A 27,649-nucleotide genomic window follows, 5' to 3' on the forward strand; every position below is an offset into this window, starting at 1 on the left:
TCTCTGTGAGGCAGCCTGTTCCCAGACTGCCCTGAAAGCCAAACATGAAACAGAAATTTCTTTATCAAAATAATACGAGGGGGCTGACCTTTGATCAAATGTCACTTTCTAGCTTTGACAAGAAAATTTGCATGAAAAAGAAGTATTCTGGACACTGTGGGCATGAAAAGTAGTTTCAACAGAGAGGCGGGTGAGTCCTTCCACTGCACACTTGGGAGTCCTCAGAAGCTCCTGAAGACTGTAAGGCGGAAGGGAGTGGGCTCGTGCCCAGCTTAACCCATGGCTTTCTATCATTCCAGACCTGGCATTGAGCTGCTAATTTTGGCACCACATATATAAGTGACTGGGATGGAGACCAGCAAATCGGTAGCAGGAGCATCTCCAAGCATCTAATTGCTAAGCACATCAATGCCTCCTAAGTTCCTTCCTTCAAAACCCCATCAGCAAAGCAATACTAGAATTTATCTGTAAGGAGATCTTTAGCACAAAGCCTAGGCAAGTGTTGACTCTGAGTGGTTAGGAGGACGCAGTGCATTTCTCCCCGTGACAATGTCACACCCTAGTTACTTTATCTCAAGTTGAAGTACACGCTTACACACAAGGGGCATGGAACACAGGTTTGTAAAATGGAATAATTTATTCACAGTATGGAGTGGCTTGAAATGAGTGAGGCAAATAGTGCTCACAGTTGTTCTTCTAAGAGAGAGCTTTGCTGTATGTGATCCATTTTTAATTTGAAGAGGAAACACAAGATTAGGCTTAAGACATAGACCTTAGGACTATAGCTCAGTACAAATCCCTGAGAAACCATACTGATCTCATCTCCTTTGATTTGCTAATATTTCCCTAAACTTCAAATTTCTATTCTTTAAATTAAGAAAGTTGTGTGTCTATTTTATAAGGCAAGTGATATAAAGAACTTAGATGTAGGAGGTGTTCCGTAAACGGCGAAGGACAAATGGAAGGACTGCATAGAAAAACAAACTCCATCCTTAGCACATCTTCTGGGTCCTGACTTTGTTTGCATTTGTGTGTTTTCCATTAGGCTTAACACAAAGGAATCTTCTTTTGACTCACGCTCTTATTGGCACTGACTTTAGCTTGTAAGTCTGCCATGACTGTCAGACAACTGCATGTCTTAGAAGGTGACGCCTCTATGAGGAGGCCTGAGCTTATGTAAGAGAAGGGTCATGTCAAGGGCAATACCCTCTTTGCTGATAAGCAGGAGCTCCTGACTATTGGTTTATCTATGTCACCAACTTTCATATGCAAAGCTCTCAATTCCTTTCATACTCACTCCAAAAGACATAAGACACCATAAAAGAATCTTTCAATGTGTAATAACTGGCTTCTTCAAATAGCCTTGGGCTTTTTTTTCTTCTTCTCTGTATCTACTAAATATAAGAAGTCAGAGAGGGAAAAAGCAAGGAAATGGAATCTGAAATTACAGTTAGCGATCTAGGCCTGCAGCACTCCCTGAAATATTTATTTCATTACTTATCCTGGGAAGCTTGTTAGTCTAGTGTCTTGAAAGTAAGCAATCCATAATTTAAGAGACCAGATGAGGTGATCTTCCAAAGGCCAGTATCAGTCATAGAGGGATAGGAAAGGCACTTGCTTGAATGTACATGCTTGATTTTAAACCAAGAGAGTGAAAAATCTACACAGCTGCTCTGATAACAGCAGTCCTGACCTTCCATTGTTATACTTTTATTGGACATTGAAGATGTCACAAAACAAGACCTTTATAGACATTACAGATTTTAATAATTAAAAAAACACAAGATGCCAGGCAGCAGATATTAGATGAGGCTTATTGTATGAGCATGGAGAGAGAAGGAAAGGGAGGAAGGATACCCCAGAGAGAGAGAGAGAGAGAGAGAGAGAGAGAGAGACAGACAGACAGACAGACAGACAGACAGACAGAGACAGAGAGAGACAGAGACAGAGAAAGAAAAATAAGAAAGAGAGAGAGAGAGAGGTAAGAGGGAGAGGTAGGAAGAAGAGAGGTAAGAGAGAGAGCAGTAGATGGGTTTGTCCATTTATATAGCCCTGGGTAGGGCCACACCCCATGGCAGGTAGGCAATGACATCACAGGTAGGCACACTGAAGCAGAATCCTAACATTCCTCCTTTTTCCTGTAATAAAAAAAAATGAGCAACGTTGGGTTGCTTTTATGTAAAGTAAGTTAAAATATATAAGTACATTGGAAGCAGCTTTTGGCTGCTATGAAAGGGAGAAAGAGAGAGAAAAAATAATGCAATAACAACAGAATGTCCCTGTTCAGATGATATAGTGAAGGGGAAAGAAAAGCTCTGCCCCAAAAGTTCAGCATAGAGGGCAGGGTATGTCAGCCATGTCCTGCAGCAGCTAGGGACCAAGGAGTGCTGGGAGAGCCTGGAGGTGTCTATCCCGGGTCTGAAGCACACCATTTCAGCCTTTTGTGAAAAGATAAGGGATGAAATAATCAATGTCTTTGACTGTTTCCTGCTGACAGTGGGATGGCAACAGGGGGCTAAAAGGCTGGAATGTTGGCCAAGTCCCAGAAGATCAGGCTGTTGTATTTGCTGTATGGGGTCTGAGAATATCTGCCACAAGGAGGGGCAATGCAGGTCCAGCTGACCTGTGAGGTTGGACTGGAGCGCCTGTGGTAGCTGCTTTGGCATTGTCCTGGATTTAGGGAGTCTGGCAGAATACAGAAGCATATATGTGGGTGGAAGACAAAGTAGGTTACTGGAACAAATATACAGGGAGAAGACAAAGTTAGTATGTTAGATGTACATTTGAAACTCTTGGGAGAATCAAGAGAAAAGGCTTGAAAATAAGGAAAGAGACAATGCTTAAAACTTGTGGGAGAGCAAAGAAAAGGTTTGGATCTAAGGAAAGAGACAATATTTGAAATTTTTGGAAGAGCAAAGAAAAGGATTTGGATGTAAGGAGCTTCGTTCCATTTTACCCTGGGTGTATATTTAAAATTCTTGGGAGAGCAAAGAAAGGTTTAGATATAAGGAGAGAAACAATGCTTGAAATTTTTTTGGAAAGCAAAGAAAAGATTTGAACAAGGAAAACTTCCTTTCCATTTTACCCAATTGCTGGCAATAATTAAAAGGCTTAGTTTTTGATCTGTCCAAGTTTGGTTGCAGAGGTGTGTAAGCTTAGCATCCCTTAATGTGGGCATAGGGAGTTGACGTAGACAGCATCCCAGAGGAGCCTGGAAAGGCAGTGAATGGACTCTTTCTCATGGGGAGGTGAAGTCAGTAATCCATTCATTAAGGCATCCCCAGAAATGGATTATGACTCAAAAGACAGGTGCAGACTCTCCCAGTGACTTGTCAGTGCTGGTCAACCACGAAAAGGCTGCAGTTCCACAGATGAGCTGGCCTGGGGACACAGCCACCTAGTGCACTAGGATTTTTCAGCAACTGCATGGCAGCGGACGACTGTGTCTATGGTCTTGGCCAGTGGGAAACATTTCAACTGTAGGTCAATGAGAAGGACCAGACACAGTCACGTAGACCGGGGTTGGGTTCCTCTATTCCCAGTGAACTGTAGAGGTATGCACAGTCTCTCGGACAAAGGGAAGCATTTATGCCAACCAGGAAGGGGGAATTTATTTAGCAGCCAGTGTTGGGTGCAGAAAGGTGGCAACTGGGTAGCTAAGGAGGAGAGTCCCAAAACCAGTGAAAGGGGGAAGAATCCCACCCTCAGAGATAGCAGATAGGTGAGAAACTTAGGCTGTTGATTGGCAGTACTTACCTGGATTCCATTTGACCTGAGAGGTGGATTTCCTGAAGCTTAAATTAATAAAAGGAGATAAATTTTAGACATGTTAGCATCATTATTGTTTGCAATCTGCAGTGAAATACATATTGTTGAAAAAGGCAGTAGACATATAGCATAGCAAAGGCTTGGGGTAAACTGAGTTAAAAGCACAAATGCTCTTTGAGGTGAGTTTAGGAAAGGCGGAAGCCTTATGAAACTTTGTGACATCTGTGGAACGTGGAAAGGAAAGAAATCTCCTGTAGCGCGGAACAGCAAAGGCTCACTTTAGCATCAGTACACATCATGAAAGATGTCTGTTCAGAAGCCAGGATGTATATAATTTAAGCACAATGAGAGACATTTTAAGAAAAAGACAAACCAATGGAAATTTAAATTTTTGAGCTTGGAACGATGACAGGAGTGTATATTGGAATGTTTTACCATAGTTATATTAATAAATTAAAGCTCCATTGGTCAGTGTTAACACTCTGAACAATTAGTACAACAACAGCATAGCAACAGGAAGAAATAAAACATCCTTTTAGATCCTCTAACCTTCATAATTTGCATTTACTGACCTTAAAACATTTTCTTAGACCTTCTAGCATGCATAAAACACCTTCTTAGGCCCTCTAACATTTATAAAACACCTTCTTAGGCCTTCTAAGATTTATATGACACCTTCTTAGACTCTCCAATATTCATAAAACACCTTAGATCTTCTGACATGCATAAAACATCTTTCTGGAAGCTTTAAGATGCAGGTGAAATAGCTGTAAGCAGTCACTGTCCTTTAGCTAAAAGAATGGTGAAAGGAAGTCTGATAACAAGGTAGCCTGTATCTAGACCTGACACTTAAAGTTTGGCCTCCTGCATATGAAGAAGACTGGGAAGGTATCTGAAGCCTCCCATGATAGAAGTTGGCAATATGACTGTGTAGCCCAGATATGAGGTTAAAATAGACCTGTAGTGTTACCCTGGATTTGGCGAGGTTCCTGAGTCAAGGAGGCATCTGTACTTCACCAGGTCAAGGAGCTTGAAGGCTAAAAGTGTCTATAGCTTTTGTGCTAGTTGAACCTCCAGTGGTTGGGCACAGAGGACAAGCCTTCATGTGAGCATTTTGACATCCATAGGCCCATCTGCCAACTGGCAACGCTGTGGGACTGATGTTCCCTTCTGGCTGTAACAGGTGTGAGACCAGTGTCCTCTTTTTGGCTGTATCTGAAACAGGTCCCCTGGTGGAGCTGGCTCAGGCTGGACCTGGTGGGAAGTGGCATTGCAGACCTCTATTTTCTTACCTCAGGGCAGTGGCTAAGGCCTGGAGCACAGTTTTTGCTGTAGTTGAGCCTATCGAGAAGGCTTCTCTTAGGTTTTAAATATTTTTAAACTACTTTTACCAATTCCTATATGGGGGTTTATGAATGATCCTCAGCCTGTTGGTTAAGATGGCAATGAGACTGCAGACTATCTTAAGGATATTTAGATAGACAAACGTTGTTTATAGTTTGAAGCTGTGTATAACACAGTCCACAAAAAAAATCAGAACAGTTTTTTGTATGATCAATAACATCACATTTAGAAAATAAGGCTAAATATATTTATAAGGCAGTGATTTAAGTTTTAACATTATAAATGAATATTAATACAGCAGAACATTATAGAATAATTTAAAAAAGCAAATCAAAGCCATTAGCTAGGAACCCTGTACTGGAATCCAGGCCATCTGGGATAGGAGGAACAGCATTTGTTTATTTGTCTTGGAATTAGTAAAGACTCTAAATTAGAAATAAAAACATTTTGAATCAGGGTAAAAACATAACCTTGAAAACATAAAAGTAAGAATTAGGTAGCTTTAAACTTGTAATTAATTGTATCCTTGTAGACCAGGTAACAAAAGTCTGAAAAGACAGACGCTATACTTGAAGTTTAGTAAAGATTTGAACAGACCTGGGAGCCCTTAGTAAAGATAGTGGATGTAGCCAGGGTACTTCCAATACAAAGATGGCGGCTAGTCACGTGATTGCCCCTAGCAAAGATGGCTGCGAGGGAACTTGCCCCACCCCATCTATCCCAAAACCGACATGGCAACTGCCACATGTTGTCAGGAACCAGTGGTGGGCAGATTTGAAAACGTTGTCAGGCTGTCATGATGTCTAGCTGCTGTAGCTGTCAGTGCAGGGGGATGGTTGTACAGCAGGCTGCAGTGACCAGGCTGCTCAGTGTTTTAGCTGCTGGGGAAGCACTGAGGCAGAGGTAGCTGCAGGTTCCCTGCCTACCCCATGCTGGCTCTGTGCCAGCTAGGCAGGAGTGACTCAAACCCGAGTCAGATTCCCCAAGATGTGCCCCCCCCAAATCCCCAGTGTCTGGGGTCCCTGAGCATGGGAGCCATGGGGCCTGTGCTGCAGTCAGCACCGCAGAGGGCTCTAGACGCCGTGGCTGAAGGAATCACCTATGCGCAACCAGAACCTCAGATTTTCAGGTGCCTGCTGGAGTGCAGGCAGCCCAAAGTCACCCAGGCACAGGCAGGACCAACCAAGAGGTTGGAGCGACTCCAGAGGGACCTAGAATTGGTCAGACTCTGTGGTGGGCATTTGCTTACCAACAATAGACGGTCTGTCAAGAGCAATGGGGCATTCATTGGCACCACAGCCAGGTAGATCCTGGGAAATGCTACTGTCGTCACAATGCTAAGGTATCAGTGGACATGGAACATGTTTCCATGTTTTAAGCTCTGCTCTCCCTTTCACAGCACGTGAGTTCCAGGGGTGGAACTCAGGCTTGATAGCAAATGCTTTTGCGCGTGAAGTCATCTCACCGACTTTGCATGTGTTTAGGGCTTTCTCACCTTCTTTTAAGAGAGTGTCATAGCAGTATGCCTTTATGCTTCTCTTGTTAAACTTACTCCTGTTTTATTTCCTCTTGAAAGCTCTGCAAGTGGTTTTATTTCAGCACTCTTCAATGCTAGTTTGTAGAAATACAGCTGATTGTTCTACTGATGTTACGCTGTTGGTCCCTCTGGCTTTATTTACTAGGTATAATGTTTGTGGATCCTTGTAATCTCTGTATTAAAGATCATATGATAGGTGAATAGAGATAATTTTCCCTGTTCACTTTCTAACTTGTATACTTTCCTTTTCTTTATTTTTTTAAACCTTTTTGTTGATTCTTTGTGAATTTTACATCATGCACCCGATCTCACTCATTTCCCCATCCCTTCGTTTCTGCCATCCACCCTTGTAACCCTCCAAAAGAAAATTAAACATAAATAAATTAACAAAAAAGGTCTCATCATGGAAGCTGTAGTGTGTCACACCATGTCACACAGTGTACCCTTTTGTCTACACATCTTTACTTGAAAATGTTCCTTGCAACGAGGCACTGAACTGGTTCAAAGCCTCTGGCTTCTGCTGCACCATCAATACTAGGTCCTCCCTGAGATCCCTGTGGGATATTGTGTTTTAGCCTTGTGTTGCGGAGATCCTGCAGCTTTGCATCTTCAGGACCGGCCTCTTCATACACTTCAGTAGTTCATAGATGGGGCAGATGCTGGGACGAGCTGACTCAGAGCCCTGCATCTGGGCCTGGGTGGAAGCTGAGCTGGTCAGCCTGCCAGCTCTCCAGCGCCCATGCCACCAAAGCCAGCTCTATATGCCGGCCAGGCAAGGTGTGGGGCCCACTCTCCCGAGTGTAGCTGTAGCTGGCAAGGGGCACAGTTCGGAATGCTGGATCCATTACAGCTCCCGTTGAACTCATCCGACTGAGGATTCATTTTCTTCCTAGGAAATTTGGAAGTTTTCAAGGTTCATTGGCTCATTCCTTAGTTCCTTCCTTCCTCCCTCTTTACTTTTGTTTGCCTTTTTCCTTGTCTTCCTCCTCCTCTTCCTCACTGTGCTCCACCTCCTTTTCTTTCCTGTTTGCCCACACTGGCCCAAATTCCTGTCGCAGCCTCTCCAGTGCTGAGCGCACACCAAACAGTCCTTCTCCACCTTCCTTACCCTTTCCGAGATTCCCGTTACCCAGATGTCTGTACTCACAGCGACAGTCTGGAAGAGTCTCAGGGTCAGTTAGTTTTATTTAGTTGTTTCCCCCTCTTTCTTTAATGGCCCATGGTACATGGCCTATCTTTAAGTATGTTGAGTCCTTCTTCTGCCAGTTCAGATCTGCCGTTGAGCCCCTCTTATGTATTTTTTTTATTTGTCATTGCATCTTTCAATTCTAGGACTTTCTGGCTTTTTAAAAAATCATTTCTCTTATCTTCCTTGATAACCTTTGCTTTTTTATATTGTAAGCCTACTATATTCTAGTTTTTCATATTTTTATCAGGTTTCTTAGTTTTTCAGATTGGCCTATTCAAAATTTTATGAATACAGTGTATGAACTTCCTTAGGAGCTGTGTCCATCAATTGCTTTTTCCTCTGTGTACATACAACAATTTTCCATTTTCTTATATGTCTCATAATTTTCACATAGAGATGGAAACTCTCATACTTATGTTTACCTCTTTCAGGGCTTCATTCTCTTATTACTGTTGTTGCTGTTTTTCTGGCTGGTAACTGTAGTAAGAATTCTGGAATTTTGATTTCTTTAAAAAAACACAGGAATATTATAAGAATATGTTTTTGTTTTAATCCCAGGTATGAGAATATGGGGCTGCTTCACAGAAGCTATGGTTTGCCTCATGCCCTAGCAGCAGTGTGGTTTGGCCAGCTACAGATAGTTTCTACGATTGTGTGACATGTGGAAATCTGGGAACTGGTATATAAATGCTAGAGCCCTGATAGGCAACGTGGGTGGTTGTTGGTAATTTGGGAGGGGTTCGGTTGCAGTTTGTTAGCCAAAGAAGAATCAAAAGGAAAAAATTAGATTCAAGGATCTCTCTCTCTCTCTCTCTCTCTCTCTCTCTCTCTCTCTCTCTCTCTCTCTCCCTCCCTCCCTCCCTCCTTCCCTCCCTCCTTTTCCCTCCCTCCCTCTATCTCTTTATTCTTCTTTCTCTCCTATCTAGTGGTCTAGTGGTAGGGGTTGAAACAGGGCTGATAAAGGGTGGGAAAAAGAAAAACCCACAAAGTAGCTAAATTCAGCTACAGGTAACATTCTTGGGTCAGTTAGGTGAAGTTGGCATGTGTATTTTCATAGGTGAGCACTAAAATATCATCTTGATTAGCCTAGTAGTCAGTTAATGATTGCATCGTTTCCCTTAAATGCTTTTGAATGAATAAGTTTGACAGTCATTGCTAATGGCTCTGTCTGTTCTTAGCGGCTTAGCTTCCGTACTTTGGGACAGATTTAAGCCACATTTTAGCCATCATTTCTTTCTTACTCATGGCCTCAAGGTCAGCTAGAGAAGAAAATAAAGCCCTCCTGGATTACTGCTGGGCAGGTACCCAGCTCTGCATAAACGTGTGCCTTCATCGCTCCTCTACGTCAGAGGTTCTCAACCTTCATAATGCTGTGACCTTTTAATACAGTTCAAGTTGTAGTGACCCCAAACCATAAAATGATTTGTTGCTACTTCATAACTGTAATTTTCTAATATTATGAATCATAATGTAAGTATCTGTGTTTTCCAATGGCCTTAGGCAACCTTTGTGAAAGGGTCTTTTGACCCCAAAGGGTCACGACCCACAGGTTGAGAATTGTTCCTCTAGAATATATTGTTTTCATATTCCCCCAAGGAAGTTTCAATTTCCTGGTTTTTTTTCCCTGAAGTTTCTTTCCTCAGTCTTTTATTTGCCCCAACTGATATTTTCTAGTAACAGGCTCAAGCCAAGCATTGCTCCAAACACATGATTCATGAGGATAAAGCTCTTTCTCTGACTAGAGGATCTCTTTTGGTTGGATTCAGAAAATTCATGAGCACAGAGATGAAGGATTTCTGTGACTTTTGCATCAGGGCGTGTTTCCAAATGGCTCATGCCAATCTGCCAGCCCCATGGACAGCCATGTAGCTTCCAGCAAAGGTAGCTGCAGAGAGGGAGCTTTTCACCACTCTCAGTGTCTTGTGAGTTTGTGTGTCTATGACTCTAATAAAATCATCAAGTTTCTCAGGGGAGAGGTATGAACTATAACCTGTAAGGATATTAGCATCTATTAAGGAGAAGGGGTATACACCGTCTTCAGCTAATATATAAAAATAATGTTTCTGGGGAACTATTGATTGACATCATTCTGGGGACATTTCTAAGGAATGTATAATAACATATGAATACTCAAAACCCTGTTTACAGAGTTACTTTACATTCTATCTAATAATTGCTGCTATAGATTTCATTCCTCTATAAGATAAAAGCACATTCCATACATTCACAAACTGGTTTCTTAAAGAATGGGTAACTTTTTAAAAGTGGAGCATAAGCCAAATGACTGGGATGACTTTGAGGAAATAGAGCAGTATGTCAGTAAGTAATACATTCGCAGGACAGACAAAATTACAGGTCAAACAGGCAGCTCTCTTGGCCCCTGAGTGGCCAGGAAGGGCTCCAATTCACTGCCACTAAGAAGCACGCTGACTGCAAAAAAAAATATGAAATATTCTGAAATAGAAAACTGAATAATATGTTCCTAAGATGAGAAAATGTGCACTATCTTCTAAGATAGAAACATATTAAGAAATCAAATACCACCTATGCTTATCTTTAAACATAGAAACATAGCAAAAATGGAATAGATTTATTTTAGCCAGTCTCTCAGAGCCAAGATAAAGTGAGCTATCAGGAGATGAGGGGCACCACCAGAGGCGTGTGGTAAGGGACACTTGGCCACTGCTTTCTGACTTCTCAGTGTGATCTATGATCACAGCACTCCACTTACAGTGCTCACAGCTCAGGCTGAAGAAATACAACTGATGGAGCGACTCAGAATAAGAGTGCCCACAGTTAAACACAGTGCCCTTACCGAGAAGACACCAGAACATGACCTCTGAGAAGTAGATATAGTTTTATAAGCCCAAATGATTGTTTTTCTCTCCCTCTATAATAGTTGCTTTTGTGTTGTTGTGACCAAATTCCTAGAGGAAAAAAAAAACAAACAAACATTCTTCTTCTCTCATCCCATGCTCATGTAAGCAATCCGAATTAAACTCAGTGGATCGTAAGGAGAAAAGGGAGACATAAAAGCAGACGGGGAACTTGCTGGAAAGAAGGGTTTCAATGAGAAAAGGATAGAGATGATGAGAGAGGGGGACAGGTGATGAAAATGATCAATAGTCACTATGAGCACTATGACAGGACCAAAGGGAAAATTTGTTAAATAAAACAAAATAAATCAGGGTGGTGGAGGCAGGAAGATCAGAAGTTCAAAGCCACCCTGGGCTACATGAGACTCTGTCTCACTTAGAAAGTCAATAAAATAAGCAATACTTATAGAATCATATATTTAGGAATGAAGACAAGCCTAAAAACAGTCAATAGCCTCACAATCCAGAAACATCCCTGAGAATAATTTGATGTATTTCCTTCTTGCATTATATTGTGGGCATCCCGTACTATTTATGGGAAGGATGTACATTTAACTTTGTGTTCTGCTACTTGCTTCCTTTTACATTATTGCTAAGCCTCCCCGCCCCCCAACCTTTCTTTCTTGTCTTGATAGCAGTCCTCACAAGTAATCTTTGTTCCCCACAAGTAGACGCTCCACACCTGACTTCACCTCTTCCCCAGGTGTTCTTTGGTTGTTTCTATTTCTTAGTTATTATAAAAATGTAGCAATGAGTATTTCACACATACAGTTTTCCTCAGTACATGTATTATTTTCTTATTAAAGCACAAAGTACTGCTGCAGCAGCAGAAGTTCTGGAAATTCTCTGACACTTAATGAGCACCACCAACTTCCTTCTGTGAGCTGTTATCATTTTGGATAAAAACACATTCCATTAAGTACAATGTAGCCAAACAGCTTCCCCACAAACACTAGTCCCAGAAGAGTTGATAAAGACAACAGGTGTGCAGATATATTCCAAACCTTCTAGCTATACTGTCCACATGCCTCTGACAGGATGAGGGCAAGCACGTGCTTGCTTATGAAGAGGCGGATTGCACTATTGAGTTTCCGAATTTCCAGCTCTTCTTTAACAGGGTCTTTACAAGAACTATATTACAGAGAAGCCCATCAATTCACAAAGTGATGAAGTCACCAGGAACCAGAGCAAATAGGAAAGAACAGCCATAAGCAGACAGCGGGTCAGGCTGCCATTACAAAGAGCTTTTTCTCATGAGCCTGGACATCTTGCATCACAGTGGTCCTCTTACTCTTTCTTGAATGATCATTTAAATCTTCCCTAGGATCTATTATTTCTAGAAGCCCTGTAGTTGTTGGGGGGAACCTTGTTTCTGTGTGCAAGGTCTCTGTAGACTTTTGAAACTCACCTCTGGCAAATACCTATCGTCTCCCCACCCAAGACTTTTCTATGAGCCTTTACAATGGAGAGTTTTGTAGCTGATCTGTAGCCCATCAGATCATATACACCACCTGGCATATTCCACAGGCTTTCCCAAGATGAAGAAGCTTTTTTTTTTTTTTTTTTAGTTATTTCGGCACAGAAGTGAGTCTAAGGACCAGTTCTAGGTGGTCCCTGAAAACAAATGGTGGTGTCATGTTGAACAACTGGCACGTTTGTAACATAACTCTCAGGGAGCTGAGCTTAAGGCAGATCACCAACTGGCATAGCATTCTGATTTCTGACAGGTGTGTTAGTCACAACATTTCACGTCCGCACGCTCACACCCTCACTTCACCCTTCATGCATAATGAATCTGATTAGCTCACAGTTCACATTGGAGAGTCTCTAGGGTGGACTTGGCATTTTCATTGATACATGTTTAAGCGTTCAAAGTCTTACATGTCTTTAAACCCCATCCAGGAGGATTCTAATTTTCTATATTAAATGTGGAGAAACTTACCCTGCATCACACCCTTTCCCTAACAGTGTGTGTGTCTCACAAACTGTGTTTCTTGTCGCCATAGCTCTTGGAAAATAAGTGTGTGATTTATCCATAAATTACCTCTGGATCTGCAGTGTCCTGTCTATCCTTCATATTTTCAGAGTCTGCTCTGCTTCTGTATTTTTAAATGCATTAATATGACGCTTCATTGGTTCTTCAGTTTCATTTACCACAAACCTTTGTGTATTATTTTCAAATGGAATCATATTCAAATTCTACAACCACAACAATATACTCTTATAGAAATAACTTTTATGATGCCTCAAGCTATTTCTCATTGGATTACTCATCAACTCTCTGTGTTTGTGTGTATTTGGGCACACATATGTGTGGGGGGGGCATGTACACATGTGTGTATGTCAAAGGTAGAGAAAAAACTCATGTGTCATTTCATAAGTGCTATCAGCTTAAAAAGGAAAAAAGACAGGGTTCTCATTGCCCTGGAAGGCACCAAATGGGCGAGACTCCCCGGCCAATGTCCCTAAGCATCTGCCCATCTCCACCCTCCACCCCAGCCCGCCAGTGCTGGGATTGCAAGAACTCGCCACTATGTCCACCTTTCCTCTTTGTTCCTTCTTTTTCTGTCTGTTTCTTTCTTTTTGACATGGGTTCTGGGGAAAGAACTCAGGTGTTATGCTTGCAAGGCGAGCAGCCTACCAACCAAGCTATCACTCCAGTTCCTGAGAGACTGCTGTGCTGCTGCACCATCCTGAACCAAAAAGATACTGTCTTTATCCTATCATATAACTTGTAGTCAAGTGTAGATACCAGAAGAGCAAAAATGTAAGACTCTCCGTGCTCCCGAAGGGAGATCTGGGTGCAAAAAGTGTGCAAGATACAACTTGGCCATGGGAGGCATTTCTGAGCTCCTGAGCAAGAAATACCATGCTGGGAATGAAGGGCAGACAGGGTCGTGTGCATGGATGGGGGAGGGGAGAGAGGAGCCGGGTAAGGAACAGCGTGTGTAAATTTTAGCCAAAGAGTTTTATGCAAAACTCTGAACAAAGCCAGTGTAGATGATGTACATAGAGGAGGACACAAGTGTGGTTTTTAAAAAAAAGGAGCTTAGTGAAGAAGGCAGTGGCCATGTTACTATTTGTCTTCATCTTAGAAGAAGTTGCATTCATTTATTAGCATCTTAGAGCAGTGAATGCTTATAATATGTGACTATTGAAATAATTAGCTTAGCTATTGATTTTGTACTCTCCAACTGCAAGTTCTGTGTAAAAATCCAAGCGAACTAAAGCAGTCGCAGGTGTTACTTGTCTGCGTTTGATGTTTGATCATTCTTGAGTTTGCTGTTGAAAATATTTTAATGTCCCCACGAATGCTTTTAGATTCTGCATCTGTTCCACCTCATCTTTTAAGCCACCGGTTGGTGTGTACCATAGTGTTTCCATGCTTAGCTCAGTAAATGCAGGCAACAGTTAAGAAAAAGAGTGGATTTGGGCTGTTACGTGAAGCACTGTGCTTTTGTTATTCACTCACAAATTCACTACGATAATGACAGAAGAAAAACTAAGTGGGTCTGTGAGCATGGTTTCAAACAGAAAGATGTTTCAGTCTGCCGGGCCCATTCTGTTTCTCCCACTGACTTCTGCATTCTGAAGCGACTCTCCCTCCTCACGGTCGCTGCAGGACTGCTATCTGGGTCAGGTGTTGGCCAAGGTAATCAGAGTGGCAGCACACCCATCTGTTTCAAAGATGTCTCCTGCCATAGGGATATGAGGCTGTGAAACATCACACAGCCTTGCAATAGATCCTCCCGTCTCGTGTGTAGATAATTGTTTCCCCAGAGCAACGGGAGGCTGTGGGATGCCTCGGCCCAAACCTGTGAATCTAGTTAAGCCTGCTTTGGTTTTGCAGGCCTGTATGAAAAGGTTTCTATGCGTGAGCGATTGCCCTCTGTGAGCCGCGTGACACAAAGATGAATGTGCTGTAACTCCGTGCACAAACAGAACTCTAATTCAAAGCAGATGGGGCTTTTGCTATAGAAATTAAAACCCGGGAAGCATCGGGAATGCATGAGTTTAGTTAGCAAGGTAGGAGCAGGAGGCGAAGAGAAAACTGCCACGATGGACACAGAGAGAGTCTGCAGAGTTTCTACCAGGTTTCAGTTATTTATTTTAAATCAAAATATAGGTGATGAGAAAAACTGGTGTTTTTCCACTTCCACGACTGTATTATTAAACATAATGACACCTAAAAGAGGTTAAATATGCAAATAACCAGTGACCCAAAGAGGAAATTACAAGGAAAATTCGAAAACCACTTGAGATAAATGCAAATAAAGCGCAGCCTATGAAACTGATCAAATGTCCCTAACACAGCTCTTAGAGGAAAGAATCACAGCACTGCTAAAAGAGGAGGAGGCAAGCCAGGTCTTTAGCCCCGATACTCAGGAGGCGGAAGCCACAGTGAGACCCTGTCTCAAACGCCAGAGAGGCCCTTTCTTTTTCCTCTTCTGGGGACGTTGCTTACACTCCGAATAAGCCAGCATTTGACATCACATGGTAAACTTAAAAAAAAAAAATGGAGCCTCTAGCAAACCTAGGCTGTCTCAAACCCCTGAAAGAGGAATTGTCTACCTTTCTACCAAGAAGGTAAGGAAAACAGCCAAATCCTCATGTGGTGTGTACCCAGGCAGACTTCAGGGGTTTGTGTTGTGAGAGCTAAAGTCCTTATGAGATTGTGTAAAACAATAACAAACCTTGGGTGATCAGGAACTGCAGTGATGTCAGGTAGGTCTAGGTGTTATTTGTATATAATTACAGTGCTGGGGAAAGCGAAGCTAGCCAGGGTTACATAGTTCTAGCCTCGCCTGGGCTGCTGACCAAAACAACTAAAGCAGGTAGTACAGGACACAGCTGATACAACCATCTCATTATGGAAAGTCCACTCAGCAGTGACCTAGGACGTACACAGCAGAGCTTTTGCTGGCTTCTCGTGTCTCTGAATGTATAACTAATGCTCTTGAGTGTATTTGTGTATTTTTTCCCTTAGGAAGACGTTCTTAGCTTTTGTAAAACTCTTAGCCGTTTTCTAAAACCACCAAATTGTCAAAATATCAAAGTACTGTCTCACTAACCCGGTAGTAAAAATTAAATTTCACCTAATTTAAGGATCTGTTTTCCTATCAAAGAATGTGGAAGGCTGAATTTTACTTGCTCTGTCCTGCTTTTTACTAGAGAAACAAAAGACTCCATAGAACACCCGTGGAATTCTTTCTCCTTGATTTAAATCAGGATGCGCGGAAGGCGTGTTACTCAAAGCAGTAATAATTATGCTATAACCAGCACTCGTGAGGCTCAGGACTGTGACCCACAAAGGAAAGTGAAGGCAAATGTCACATTGAATCTGAATTGACATGAAAATGGGCATATTGGTGAATGGTAATGATACCGGGCACAATGGTGGAACACGTGGGGACATCTGGAGCCTCTCCGACAGCGTCCAGGGGTGTGGGGGCCTCAGCAGCCATTCTCTGAAGCTCACCACCCCAGGATGAAGGTGAATCCCAAGGACAGTCTCCAAGAGTAAGGTCGCCGGAAATCACATGTTATTGTGGGGTGGGAAGGTTTCTTACCTGAAACACTTTAATTTCATCTAGCATAGTACCCTATTATCCGCCCGGCTGGGGGCGGGGCCTATCATCTGCCCGACTTGTGGGGGCGGGGGGGGGGGGGAGTGGAGGATGAAAACCTGCCACCACAGCTGTTTGTTCTAAAATATCAACACCTGGCACCCCACATGTATGCTCTCAAAACAAGGCGTCATTGCTCTGTCTAAAAGGAGATAAAGTGTGGAAACGGCAAGCACGTGTGAAGATGGTGGCTGACAAATGGCCTGTGTCAAATTCTCTAGATGCAAATGTGTGATTCCTCTTTAGAAGCCTGCACAGATGGTTCCTCGCATCGATAGAGTCTCTGGTTGCTTTGCAGGAGGTCTTTGCTTAGGCCGCAGGAACTGGAGCTTCCATTCCTATTGCTGCGGGGTGGGCATTAAACATGGCAGCCTGCCAGTGCCCTGGGAAAGCACGTCAACTGGAAGACTCCAGATGATCAGGTCAAAGACGTCATCATGGAGTCTTTTGGTAGCTCATGGACATCAGGTGTCACACACACAGTACCGCAGCTTATCCCAGACAAAGCCGCTTCCCTTTGATAAAATATTCAGTTAATGTCTCAAGGATTTTCAAGAAACCACAGTCTGTTTTCTTTTTCCTTCAGATTCATCCTGCACTTGTTACCATAGCAAAGGAGTTAGAAGAACACACCCTTGGGTGTGAGATCCACATGTGACCCCCAGCTCTACTACCTGTGTCCACAAGACAGCCCCGCTACCCCTTTGAGCTTCATTGTCCATGTCAGGAAATAGTGACAGCAATAGCATCTGCTTTAAAGGGCAGTGGGGCCTGAATGACATGAGCTGGGTACCGCTCAGAAGCACGCCTGGATCAAAGTCGAGGCAAAGTGTTGGCAGCTGTTGAGAGGCCTAAGAGGGGTCAGGCGGCTTTCCATGTAATCTTTATGCCAGCTGATGAAGTCAGAGGGATTATAACTGGGAATGTGTTTTTCCATTTTGTGTGTGTGTGTGTGTGTGTGTGCCTGTATGCATGCATGTGCATATGCGTGCATATGTATGTCTCTCTGTGTGTGCCTGTATGCATGTGTGTGTGTGTCTGTGTATCTGCGTGTGTGCCTGTGTGTGTGTGTGTGTGTGTGTAGAAACATGTGTGTGAACCAGCTACACTGGGCCAGGGGTGTGTGCAGACATCAGAGGATGATTTTCAGGAGTCCATTTCCTCCTCCCTCCATGAGTTCCAGAGACTGAAGTTAGGTCCTCGGGCTTAGATCTACTGAGCCATCTTGGGGCCTTTGAAACTGTTTTCTGAAGAATGTTTTGCACTTATTTACCAGGTGGCTGTGGGTAGCTGTGCGTGCCGCAGTGCAGGTGTGGATGTCAGAGGCTGACTTTCAGGAGTTGGGTTTTCCTTCCACCATGTGGTTTCCAGGAGTTGAACTCAGGTCATCAGGCTTGGCAGCAAGCACCTACACCCACTGAGCCATCTCACTGGCCCCTGGGTTACTTTTGGGGGGAAGGGAAGAAGGCTAAAAGTTCTTATATTTCTTCCGATCCATACATATTCATATCTAACTCTTGATGGTATCTAGAGGAAATTACTGTTTTCATCACGTACGTCTTTCCATTCTGTCTGATGAATTCAGCTCCAGGTAGAATTGATTAGAATCCATTGATACTTATCTTTTCACCATGTGACTTCTCCATTCTGCTCAGCAGCTTAGAGATGCTGACCATGGTACTAGAAATGGTGCATTGTGTTTCAAGAGGGGTGGCCTTGAAAATAAATGGGAGGGGTTAGAATTCACGTGAGGGAGGTTGTGGTTTAGGTGGCTTTAGGAGGTCAGTCGAATATAAGATGAAAAGTAAATACATTTCAGCACTCAAACAGAAGTGGTCCCTTTGCTCAGTGTTGGTGTGATAGCTGAAACCTGAAGCTATAGAATTCAAATGGTTGACCAAAAATGACCTAAGAATGTTCAAGATGATTTTTTTCTTCAACATAAGTTTCTTATGAAGATCTAAATGAATCCAAAGTTAATTTATCACTTATATTAGTTAAATTATATTGGTGCTCACCTTCTTGAGGTTGGTCCATCACTAAGGTTCAGTGAGTGCCACTGATGCTATTTGATGATCCTTATCTTGAGAGGGTTCATCTTCAGTACAATGATCGTTACAGGTGTAAGGAGGTGTGAGATCCTCCATAATTCTCCCAAGGTAAGATTCCATATCCAGGAGACAATTTGGAACTTATGTCTATTTACCATCCAGATGGTAGCAATGTCTTCATCTCTCTCTCTCTCTCTCTCTCTCTCTCTCTCTCTCTCTCTCTCTCTCTCTCTCTCTCTCACACACACACACACACACACACACACACGAGTTGAGATACATCTACTCAATCTACTCAATCCTTCAGTAATTCCTAAAACTGACTTGAGAACAAAATATCAACGTTGCCCTCCCCTGCTTCAGCTTACAGATGTGACATAAACTCAGAGAGGAGGAGCATCTTCTCACACTGTCCTTTTGCAGTTGAACAGGGTCAGGTCTTCTGAATTTCAGCGCAGTGTTTGCCTCTCTTTGATGGAATGGATATCTTCTTTGAAGACATGGCCACATTGATGAGTATTTGAATTCTGTTGACTCACTGCAACAGGATGCTTCTGTGAAGTGGCTTGGAATGAGTGTCAGTCAGGGTTCTCTAGAGAAACAGAACTGACTGTGTGTATGTGTGTGTGTGTTTGTGTGTGTGTATGTACACATATATATGGTATTTTTCCTTTTATCAAAAATATTTTTATCACATAGTATATACTAATTAAAGTTTCCTCTCCACTCTCCCCAGCTCCCCCCACCTCCCCTCCCATCCAGATACAACCCCTTTCTGTCTTTCATTAGAAAACAAACAGGCTTCTAAGGGATAATAATATAATAGTGTAATAGAATGCAATATGATATGATAAAACAAAAATTAACAGAAATTGTACAATTTATACTCAAAATGGATCTGCTGGAGTACAGGGGAGATTATACTGAACCAAGGCAGTACATAAGCAAACAAGGCTCAGAAGGGCAGGAATCTGGAGATCTCAGTAGCAGAGATGAGCCAACAGCTTCTCCAGCTCGGTCCATCTGTGTTGACATAAAGAACTCTCACATTCTTACCTGACCTGCTCAAGATCGGCTGCCCAGCTGAGGAGATGGCTCAGACAGTAATGTGCTTATATTGCAAGCTCGAGGACTGAACCCAGATTTTAGACACTAGGGGATCATGGTGGTACTTGTAATCCCATCACTGAAGAGGCAGAGACAGAAGAATCCCTGGGACTTGCTGACCAGCCACCCTACGCAAATCAGTAAGTTCCAGGCAATTGAGAGAAACAAAGAAAGAAAGAGGGTAGGTAGAGCTTGAGGAACAATAGCCGAGGCTGTTTGTCCTCTGGTCTATACTTACATGTGCATACATGTGCCCTTGCACACATACATAGGCATATACTAAAGTGCATACATGTGCAAATATACAAAAGAAATGGAATTTTGTTTTTGTTTTTAAGATCAAATTTTCAAGAGGAGGACTCTGGAGCAGAATGACAGGCCACTTGCCAACCCATTTTCTTACCCTCGAACCTCAGAGCTGGCGGCAGGGGGTGAGGGTGTCTTGGAAGAATAGGAGTTCAGAATGCAGGTACCACTACAGAAGTGTAAAAGGATGCTGAGCAACAGGGATCAACCCCAGAACACCTGCCTTCTCCTCATGTGAAGCCTCTCCAGGGCCAAGTACCTTTAGTTAAAATATACCTCTTAGAACACAGGACATAAGGGCAGGGGCCATATTCCATGTGGTGCCCTCTACCATCTCTCTCTCTCTCTCTCTCTCTCTCTCTCTCTCTCTCTCTCTCTCTCTCTCTCTCTCCTCTCTTATGCCACAGCAAGTGCTTAGAAGGTACTGTTTATTTGAATGACCTGGATATAACTCTATTTTGAATTTACTTTTCTTACAAGGAGCCGAGGGAGAAGCTTCATAGACGCAGCGACTACTGTGATGTCTACAAGGCCGCAGAAGCATGCCATAGAGCGTACAGTACCACCACCACATACTGAAATTGAAATCACATGTGCTAGCACCTATCTGAGTAAGCAGTGCCACTAATCAGCTGTATAACTTCAGAGTAACTTATAATATTTAAGCTATATACTTAGAGTTTTTAAAAAATCAGGTTCATAATCATCTACTTTATATTACTACCATCCTCATCTTAGTCACAGTTTCATTTATCTACAGTCATTGTGGTATGAAAATACAATACAGAAAATTCCAAAATGATCGAGCTCATCGCTGTCAGAGCACATGCCATTCTGTGATATGGTGATAGGCTGCCTTGTCCCATTTGTTCCTTTCCAGGATGCGAGTCATCCTTTCGTGCGGTGTTTCCACGTTCCATACACAACTTCCTTGTTTCACATTAGATATACAATGTCCTCCCCACAATTCATGAGTTGAATTTGGTGTCCAGAGTCTTAGTAGGTTATAAGTTATGAGTCCTCTGACAGATTCTTACTATCTTGTTGATCCTCTGACCTTATTTTAAAAATAAAGTCCCAGAGAGCTTGAGTGTACCTCAGCCGGATTACAGGTGTGCACCATCTTGCCCAGGCAAACACTCTACCAAATGAGCAACATCTGCAATGTAGGGATTTTTTTAAAAAGAGAATTATCTTTTTAATCATGTGGTGTGTGTGTGTGTGTGTGTGTGTGTGTGTGTGTGTGTGTGTGTGTGTGTCAGAGGCCAGAGGTGTCAGGTTCCCAGAGCTGGAAGAAACCTTAAGAGAACGACTCCCCATTTCCCTTAAGGGGCACTGGATATTGTTTTGGTTGTTTTCTTGGGATATAGATATTTATTTTCATTATGAGTTGGTTATAAGTTATTATTGGTTTTATTCAGAGAGAAAGTGAGATTGGACTCATGGATTTCTCTCTTTTCCTTTATCTTTCTTTCTTAGGTATGGAGATAGGGGTTGAGAAGAAAGAAAGAGAAATATAGGAATATATAGGGATGACAGGACAAAAAGCAGGTTATTGAATCTACTCCTCAACTTAAGGCCTTAACTGTGAGTTACAAACAAGGTTATTTTTAACTCATTGGCACAGAGGTTTGTATATTGATGCAAAATTAGTTTGATTTTGATACATTGGCATAGAATTCAAATCAAGACTATTTTTCACACACATTATATATATTTCTACTCTAATATGAGGTATTTTACCCATATAACTCAATTATAATACAAGGTTTACTTACAATACTTTGAAGGTGCTATTGCAGGCTGTTTAGGATAATTAAATAATACAAGGTAATTGTTAGTTCATCAGCTAATGATCATGTCAATTACTAGTTTATTTTCATTACAAGAATATACACCCTAGGTTTAACAGATAGATACGATTCTATAGATAGATAAGGTAAAATAAATAAAGTCTTCAAAAACCTCAGAGACCTACAGAATATGGCATTTAAAGATATTTTTATGATTTTAAGGAGCGATTGACAACAAAACAAGTTAACTCCTGGCAACACCCAGCCTACCTCAGAGAAGATTATGAGCATCAATGAAACTCTTTATGGCTTCAAATGTGGCAAACAAGCCACTGGGCAAAATGTCCTCATTTCTGCCACAGACAGAATTCTGCCTAAAAGTGGGCAAGCTTAGATGCAAGCAGAGTTAGCAGGCAAACTCTGCCAAGACAGGGTAAGCAAGTCCTCAATAGTTCCTGCCTCACAAATATTTTTGTCAGATATACTGGGCCAGAAGAGTGAAGATGATGCTCCAATGTTATAGAGTTTTGGGTGACTGTCTAAGCAGCAAACTGTCTCTGTCATTTTCTTATTCTGGAAGCTGCTAACCTGCACTCCTTGTCTACTCAGATAATTAATTTTATTCCTTCTTAAATCTCTGATGGTGTTGAAGACCAGATAGTTTAGTTTTACAATTAAGCTTAGTTTTTAGGGGTTAAGTTGTTTTTAAGTCTACATGGATGTTTTTAGGTTGATACAGATGAGATATGATAGATATTGATTTACATTCAGAATTTTAGACTCACCAAGATAGGAAAGATGTTTTCTCCAAGGTTGCCAAATACAAATAGGCAAAACACTATGGACCTTACATTTATATAATTCCTAATTGCTTCATGGTCCTTCTTGCTGTATGTAGTTTATTGTATATGTGTGTAATAATATAAATGTATATGTAAAGGTAAAAAAATAATTAAACAAAAAATTGCAGTCAGATCCATTTCATTTTATTATGAACAAACAATCTCAGATGAGTAGATACACTTTCATAGTTGGTAGTAATGAAAATTATTAGATTACAAATGGCTACTGTGGCACATAATAAAGGAAAAATCCCACCCAGGGAAGGAAATGGAGTCGTGTGTTTTCATAGCAGTGAGTATACGTTATCTAACACATCCATTCAGTCCCTGCAAAGGATGATGTAGATTAACAATATCATCAGGCACATGTCAACTCCGTGGTGGACAGTTACCATAAAAATGTGCAGGACTCAGAGATTCCTCTGCTGAGATGTCCAACGGTGTTAGAGAGAGCATTTCGTCCTGCTCAAACCTACCTGCTCAGGTAGGTCAGGGTGATTATCCCAGGCTCACAGAAGTAATACTGAGTTGCATTATTGTTCAGTGCTGTGTCCAGTGCTATGGGTTGAGTTTGTCCCGTATGGGTTGGAAACTTAATACCCAGTGCAAGAGTGTCGACAGCTGGGTCCGTTAAGAGCTGTTTAGGTCGGAAGAGGTCTTCCCTCATTAACATTCTGATCCAAGGAGTGCATTCATCATTGTCAGAGTGGAACTGTGAGAAGAAACTGAAGAGTGGTAGGAGGCCCTGCTCTTCACCACCAGCATAGCATGGCCAACTCTTCCTTAACTTGGGGAGACTCATTTCTAATCCAGACCTTTCAAGTTGGGAAGAGCCACCTCCAATCTGAGCCTCGCCTTCTGCAGCCAGTCTAGATAAGGAGTTGGAAGAAGAAGCTTGCTCTCTTTGCCTGCTCGCCCACATTCTCGCTAGCAAGTCCATTCCTTCGCTGCCATGAGAGCCTACTTTTACGGGATTCCGACATCTACTGAAGACCAGCTGTGAGAAACCAGCCTCATAGGCTGAACGACTACAGGACTCCTGGACAAGAACAGCTTTGCGGGGTGAGTGTTGTGAAAGAAAGCTGGGCTCTTTTCCCTAAAATTGCCTACAGTTTCCAAATCTCAATTCCCAGCACCTCTGCCTCACCTCCTCCCTAAAGTGCTGGTGCCTGGTCGGGTCGGCCATCTAGTGGCCAGAGATGGAACTGCAGCGGTAAGTGCTGCTTACAGGAATGAGCTCATCTCCTTTTCCCTGAATTCAGGTTTCTCTGCAGAAGAGGGCATTCCAGCTGTGCCTGGCCAGTGATGGGGGCTCCCAAGGACCCTTGAGAGAGATACTTTGAAGCTAAAGAGAATTGCGAGCACGCTCTCAAAGTCAACTTCTTCACACCTTTATGCCACTGGAAAGTATTTGGTGTGGGTAGACAGACTCCCTGGGGTGAGAAACTTTGCAAACTTAAACCTCCCCCCTCTGCTAGGGACTCTTATGCAGTGGCCAACCTGCCCTGCCCTGCTCTGCCCTGCAGGCCTAGTGGTGCCACAGCCTTCCTCCTAGCACTCCATAGCCACCCACCCCCTCCACAAACACTCCTAAAAGAGAGGCACAGAGGGACAGCCCGCCCTCAGGTATGTTTATGTTACTTGCCAGGTGTGGTCCCATGAGGATTTCAGTTTTCAACAAGCAGCTTTAAGTTTTGCTTCCAATGTGGCTGTTACAGGCTGATGGATGAAGGTCTGTTGTAGCCAAACCTGACTGCCAATGTGTGATTCCCAAGACCCGCATAACAGAAGGACAGAACCCAATCCCACAAGTTGTCCTCTGACCTACACACATGTGCAGTGGTATGCCTCATGCCCTCCATCACCACTATACATACATGCAGTGGTGTGCCATGTGCCCTCCCACACACACACAATGAATAAATAAATGTAATTACTTTTTTTTTAAATTTAGACTTGTAGCCTAGGTGTTGAAGGTCTCTTTCGAGAGCCCTAGCTGTCATGTCTTTAGGAGAAGAGCAATGCATAGCTCTCATCATAGGCCACAGTGTGGAGCTGGATGAACCCGAAGTATAGAAAATGGCATACTATAAACTCCATGGACAAGCCAGGTGCAGTGACACATGTGTGTAATCCCAGCACTCAGGGAGGCAGAGGCAGATGGATCTCTGTGAGTTTGAAGCCAGCCTGGCCTACAAATTGAGTCCAGGACAGCCAAGGCTGCACAGAGAAACCCATCTAAAAAAAAAAAGCTGTAAAGTCCATGGACAGACACTATCGGGACTGACAGAGAAGATGCACTCACTTGATGACATTCCTAAGGCATCTGGTTTGCATGGATGGATGCTCCTGGGCTAGGAGGGGACAGTGGAGACTGGGGAAAGGATGCTTCTGCCTGTTGGACCCTGTCCTGCTCCATCTAGAACATGTGCACTCTCTGAAGCTCACAGCCAAGCTCATCTTTATGAGCTCTTGTCCTCCTCCTAACAGCCATGAGCAGATCTCCTTCAGTGCTCACTGTAGTTGTCATATTTAATATGTTTATCCTCAATGCTCCCCTCCCCCTAAGTCAGTTTTTCCATTTCAAGAATATTTGCCACTGAACTACCTTTTCAGCTCCAAGTCTATAGATTTTTGGTCCTGACAATAAATGCAAACTCAGAAACACAGGTGGAGAGAGGGCTCATTAGTTAAGAGCGAAGGACCTGGATTCAGTTCACCACACCCACATGCTGGCTCTCAGCTACCTGCAACCTGGGCCCTATGGAATCCAGCTCCCTCTTCCGGCCTTCACTGGTACCAGAGGTGCACAAGATGCACAGCTGCGTGTGCAGACACAAGTTGTCCTTTCACCTCCACGTGTGAACCATGACACGCACGGATAGGCACAGTAAATAAGTAAATAAATAAATGTAACTTAAAATGTGGAAATAATACTAAGGGAGAGACTGATTGGAAAAGTTGCCCAGCATCAACCTCTGGCCTCCAAATTACTGATCACACAAAGGAGGATGTAACATGGGCATGCACACCAGCCTAGAGCCCCAGAACTTAGGGGTTTGAGCCAGGGAAAGCAGGGACTTAAAAACCAACTTTGGCTACAACTTGAGATTGAAGCCAGTCTGGACTCTGAGATCTTATCTTTAAAAAAAGAACAAAACAAAGAGCCTCGGGCTACCATGCAGATATGGCCAAGTCCAAACACAACCAGTCCCACAAATGGCACAGAAATGGCATTAAGAAACCCTGATCTCAAAGATGTGAATGTCCTAAGGGGGTTGACCCAAAATTCCTGAGGAACATGCGCTTTGCCAAGAAGTGCAACAAGAAAGGCCTGAAGAAGATGCAAGCAAACAACATAAAGGCAGTGAGTGCCGTGAAGAGGCCATTAAGGCCCTTGTGAAGCCAGAGGCCCTTAAGTCTAGGATGCTGAAGGGCCCCAGCTGCAAACTCATCGGGCTTGCTTTCATCGCTCATCCCAAGCTTGGAAAGTAGATTCGAAGCTACATGGCCAAGGGTCATAGGCTCTGCCAACCACAGCCCGAGGTGCAAACCAAGGCAGAGGCCGCAGCTCCAGCTAAGGACCAGGCTGCAGCCCCAGCTCAGGCTCCCAAAGATGCGCAGGGCCCTGTGAAGGTCCCAGAGAAAAAGCTTCTGCCAATGTGAAGACAGATGGACTGGTGTGACACACCTACCTACACACTATTTACAAATGACCAGTGTCCTATGCTGTTTTTACAAATAAAACTGAGACAAGATCTGTTAAAAAGAAAGAAACAAACAAACAAAAAGCAAAACACAAAACCAAGCTGGGCAGTGGTGGCACACGCCTTTAATCCCAGCATTCAGGAGGCAAAGGCAGGCAGATCTCTGTGAGCTCAAGGCCATCCTAGTCTACAAAGTGAGTCCAGGACAGCCAGGGTCACACACACACACACACACACACACACACACACACACACACACAAACCCTGTCTCAAAAAAAAAGAAAGAAAAAGAAAAGAAAAAGACATCCTCCTCCACAACAGCAACAGCTAAATAAATTAATTAACTAATTAATGACTCTCAACATCAATGGACTTAATTCCCCACTAAAAGACACAGGCTAGTGGAATGGATATGTAAACAGGACCCATCATTCTGCTGCATACAAACAACACACCTTAGCAACAACTATAGACATCACCTTAGAGGGAAAGGCTGGGAAAAGGTTTTTCAAACAAATAGACTCAAGAAGCAAGAGAGTAGCCATTCTAATATCTAATAAAATAGACTTTCAACCAAAATTAATCAAAAGAGATGAAGAAGGACACTTCATACTAATCAAGGGGAAATCCACCAAGATGACATCTCAATTCTGAACATCTATGCCCCAAATACAAAGGCACCCACATTTGTAAAAGAAACATCACTAAAGCTTAAATCACACACCAATTTCCCATTCTTTAATGCCACCCTCTAACCAAAGGACAGGTCATCAGGACAGAAACTAAACTGAGATAATTTTACAGATGACATGAATCAAATGGATCTAACAGATATCTGCAGAACTTTTCATCCAAACACGAAGCAATAGACATTTGTCTCAGCACCTCATGGAACCTTCTCCAAAATTGACCATGTGCTTGGTTACAAAGCAAGCCTCAACAAATACAAGAAAATTGAAATAACCCCTATATTATCAGACCTTCATGGATTAAAGATAGATTTCAACAACACTAGAAACAAGAGAAACCCCACAGACTTATAGATACTGAACAACTTTCTACTCAATGAAGAGAAGGGAAGACATTAAAGACTTTCTAAAATTCAATGAAAATAAAGGAACAACAAACTGAAGTTCATGGGACACAAGTTTCAAGAAATTAAACACCACCAAACCAAATAACCCAATTGAGAAATGGGGCTTGGAACTAAACAGAATTCTCAACAAAGGAATATCAAATGGCTGAGAAACACTTAAAGAAATGCTCAACCTCCTTGGTCATCAGGGAAATGCAAATCAAAACAACTCTGAGATTCCATCTTACACCCATCAGAATGGCTAAGATCAAAAACTCAAGTGACACCACATGCTGGTGAGGATGTGGGGAGAGAGGAACACTCCTTCATTGCTGGTGGGAATGCAAACTAGTACAGCCACTTTGGAAATCTATCTGGTGCTATCTCAGAAAAATGGGAACAGGGCTTCCTCAAGACCCAGCTATTC

At 42.7% G+C, this 27,649-nt stretch overlaps 1 long non-coding RNA gene across 1 annotated transcript in view; it reads left to right on the forward strand.

Moving 5' to 3' along the window:
• LOC311588092 overlaps positions 1-27,649 on the forward strand; it is a 96,973-nt gene that overhangs the window by 53,879 nt on the left and 15,445 nt on the right. The window contains exon 2 of the long non-coding RNA XR_014776085.1: positions 20,286-20,416. This is a non-coding gene — a long non-coding RNA (uncharacterized lncRNA). The remainder of the gene's footprint in view (positions 1-20,285; positions 20,417-27,649) is intronic.

Source organism: Acomys minous, assembly GCF_964271855.1.
Source record: "Acomys minous genome assembly, chromosome: 17".
Taxonomy (NCBI): Eukaryota; Metazoa; Chordata; class Mammalia; order Rodentia; family Muridae; genus Acomys; species Acomys minous.